This window comes from Hemiscyllium ocellatum, chromosome 42 (assembly GCF_020745735.1).
Source record: "Hemiscyllium ocellatum isolate sHemOce1 chromosome 42, sHemOce1.pat.X.cur, whole genome shotgun sequence".
Lineage (NCBI taxonomy): Eukaryota > Metazoa > Chordata > Chondrichthyes > Orectolobiformes > Hemiscylliidae > Hemiscyllium > Hemiscyllium ocellatum.
This window is the reverse complement of record NC_083442.1, coordinates 4,713,031-4,716,962: the sequence shown is the minus strand read 5'-3', so window position 1 is coordinate 4,716,962 and position 3,932 is coordinate 4,713,031. Positions and strand designations below refer to the sequence as shown.

At 47.0% G+C, this 3,932-nt stretch overlaps 1 long non-coding RNA gene across 1 annotated transcript; it reads left to right on the top strand.

Annotated features, from left to right (window-relative positions):
- The first annotated feature begins 974 nt into the window (after positions 1 to 974).
- LOC132834791 (uncharacterized) lies at positions 975 to 3,264 on the top strand. Its single transcript, XR_009647246.1, has 2 exons — positions 975 to 1,040; positions 2,354 to 3,264. It is a non-coding gene; the product is annotated as an uncharacterized LOC132834791 (long non-coding RNA).
- Positions 3,265 to 3,932: the final 668 nt, after the last annotated feature.

The window sequence follows — 3,932 nt, the reverse complement described above, 5'->3', positions numbered from 1 at the left end:
CTTCCCAGGGCCAGCCCCTCCCCCCGCGATGGAAGAATACCCTGGACAGGCCCCCAACTGTGGGAAATAGAACCCACTCACTTCAATAATTTCAGTCCGAGACAAGATCTGAAGTAGCAGTATCGTTTGTTATATCGTGGCGCCTATAAGATAGGCACACCGAGCTTAATGAGTACACAACTTATATACAATTCAATTCTCTTTCCCTCCTCCCACTATTCTAAACCCGGCGCCCATTACTGTTGCTTATCTCTTGCCTTCTCTGGCCTTATGCATAACAAAGTATAAGTCTTGCTTGGCCATTTCACCACATCCTGCTGTGGTCCATTGTTAGCGTATCCTCCTCCACTGCCACCTGCTTCCTTGCATTGCTAAAGCAACATTTCCTCCCATTCTTTATCCACACTGAGCCTTATCACCTCTTGATTGAGGTTTTTTTTATGTTTTTGCAGAAGTGGGAAACAGATGCTTATAACTGTTTGTACAAGCTTTCATGATTGAGGCTTGTGATTTTTGCAGATAACAACATTTATAATTACTCCTCACACTCTGATCCACCAGCCACCGCATGAAATGGTGTTAGACCCAAACAGGTGAATGGTCACATTGACGGGACTGAGTGTGGAAGGTTCTTGTCCCAATGGAACAGGGATCATCATAAGATGGAACAGCAGAAGGAAGGGATTCACTCCCAATGTCTGCTCCACCTTTCAGTCAGACCATGGCTGATCTGATCATTCTCAACCCAATTTTCCTTCCCCGATCCCCATCAGCCCCTGTTTCTCCAGGGATCCACCTCCTGGGGGCGGTGCCCAAGCGGGACCACGATCTCTATTGGGGGCACCATTGGATCGACACAACCCTTACCCAATCGGAGCCGGGGCTGAGCTATGTCCCGCCCGAGTCTCCGCCGTTTAACCGACACTGCGCGAGGGAGGGGCGGGTCTTGCGCATGTGTAGCATTTCAAACCGGGAGCCGCGGGACGGCGGTTGGTTCGTCTTCTCTTCTCCGGGGGTTTCGGCTGCACCGGACTCAGGAGGTTGGTTTTAAACCAAAATCTTTCACCCGACGGCGTTCAGATTAACAAACTGTTACTGTTCAGATGTGGAGTGTGGGGGAGGTAACACCAGACAGCTGGTGTTCCCCGGGCAGGGACGGACGGACTGATGTCAGGGAGGTCAGGGTCAGAATGGCCCCACAAACACCCACAATCACAACTTCATGGAAAAGATCCGCGGATCTGGCGGAGTTCACGTTTTAGGTCGAGAGATCTTTCCTCAGCGGCGGAGGTGGGTGGTGCTGGAAACGCACAGCAGCATCCTCCCGAGGAGCAGGGAAATCCTGAGGAAGGCCTTTGGCCCGAGATGTTGCTTCCCGTGCCCCGCGGATGCTGCCTGAGCTGCTGTGCGTTTCCAGCGCCATTCTGATCCTTCCTCTCACCTGCCTTTGGCCCCACACACCTCTGCTGTCCGCATTCTCGATTGGACGGCACCACGGCGATCGACAGGCTACTTGACCAATCGGAGCCGGGGAGAGTGTTAACTCCGGCATTGAAGAGTCATGCGCAGGCTCGAGGCGCCGACGTTGAACTGAGTCTGCGTGAAGTTGAACTCCACACGCGCAGTGTTTAAACCCGGAAGTGGTGGTGTCTTTTCCTCTGCGTGGATTAACCCACAATGGGACAGTTAGACTGCAGCGGTTCAAGAAGCTCATCCCCACCTTTTGAATTTGGAAACTAGGAATGAGCAACAATAGCTGGCCCAGCCAGCGATACCTGATTCCCATGACTGAAAAACAGAGACAAACTCAATTGGGAATTGTAATTTATTGCTGTTGATGTCATGGGAGGCACTGCTGGAGATCTGATGGGATGTTCCGAGGCTTCTCATTGTCATCTATGTCATTCAGGGCCTGGGAACATTCCACCTGCTTCTTGTCTTCAGTTCAGTTTACTGGAACAGAAAATCCCTTACTTTACACTTATATCTGTGTTAGAAAAACTCTGGTTCTTGTTCTTTCTCAGTGTTCCCCCAGGCTACGTGCTGCTTCCTTTTCAGAACTCTGTCCTGAGAAACTTGCCCTCGCTCTCAGTACAAACCAGTCACTGAAGGAGTTGTCCATCTCACTCAACATCATAACCAATAATCTGTCCCCTCATTGCTCCACCGTGTACAAACTGCAGCATCTGCAGTGGATCAAGTGAGTGTTTATGAGCTGCTTCAGTATTAGAAATACAATAGAGATTAGTTTCAATACTTTTCAATCTTTATTATTGCACAATAACTCGTCTGCCTGTTATTTACACAGTATTTCCACCTATTTAGTTTCTGTTTAATCTTCAACGTGATTCAGATTGCAGGGAAATGAATTCAGAAGAGAGTCGTGAAGTCGCTCCGATCCAGACTGAGGGGGACTGTGTGAACCTTGGAAGTTATAAACATCACTGCTGTCATCATTTTTTTGCTGTTTCTGCGCCCACCTCTACTTCTTTCAACCGCCTGTGCTGAAGGTTGAAATTCTATTTAAGATTTTCCAGTCTCCACTCGATCTAAGTGAGGGTCACCTCTCATTGTGAGATTAGAGGCTCTGAGACATGGCCTCACAGTGTGGTTTCTACAGGATATCTCTGCCTCAATGTTTCTTGCTGGGGACATGCGCAGGCATGAAGGAGCCAGAATGGGACTCTGTCTCAGCTGCAGTGGAACACTGTAACAATTACACTCAATATTCGTAGGTACGTTACTCCAGGTTCCTGCTCACTACCGTACTCAGTCAGCCTGCTGGAAGGTGAATCTGAGTGGGAGTGAAAGGGGACTGTGCCTCTCAGCTGAGAGGGAATCCTCTGCCAATAACATCCACCCTCTGGGTTCACTCAGTGACAGCTCTGTTTTGGATATTCCTGGGTTTGTCTTTTCCTGGAGTCGGGCTCCACAATCGAGCAGCTCCAGGGAGAGAGAAATAAATGATAAGCTTGTGAATGGAACAGTGAGCACAAAACCTTGGGTTCCTGGTAACTACACAAACCAATGTGTCCACAGGAGTAAGTTGCAGGACTCTATTGGGAGCTATTTCTCACTGAGTGACAGAATTTTCCTACACTTTGTTAGAATGATCTCCTCACTGTGTTGCATTATATTGAATTATTTCCGGTATTGCTTTTTCTTTTGAAGAGACCATTCTATCAGTGATTGTATAGTGACTGGAAATGGCAGAATGGAAGCATGTATGAGAACCAAATATTAAAACAAAACCTTCTGATCACACATTTTGTAGAAAGATTGTCCCATTTCTTTCTCTGTCACGCCATGTGCTGATCCTGATAGTGGAACTGGTGTAAAAGACAGCATGCCAGTGACACTTTGACAACAATGCAGAATAAAAACTGAAAGAACTGTGGATGCTGTAAATCAGAAAGATAAAGTAGAAATTGCTGGAAAAGCACAGCAGGTCTGGCAGCATCTGTGGAGGGAAATCCCTTCTGACGATGGATCACTCTACCTGAAACGTTATCTCTGATTTCTATCAACAAATGCTGAGCTTTCCAGCAATTTTTAGTTTTGTTTCTGAAAATGATACAGGCTCACTGTGCCTTCACTGGTGATGGCTTTTCCTGGAGCATTGTTTTATTTGCAGGGGTTCAGAGCTGGTTCGACATTTGTTGTCTTGACTCATTCACAGATGCAACAGATGTCGGATTGGCTGGCTAGGCTAGAATTTTTGTACAACCCTAATTGCTTAGAGGGCAATTAAGAGTGAACCACATTGCTGTGGGTCTGAAATCACATGCAGGTTAGATGAGGTAAGGATGACAATTTCCTTCCCTGGACATGAGTGAAACTGGCGTGTTTTTTTCCCTAATAAATAATAATTAAATTTAAACACAAGATGACAATTTGAACATACTCTGCACTGCTCCGATGAAATTGTCAAT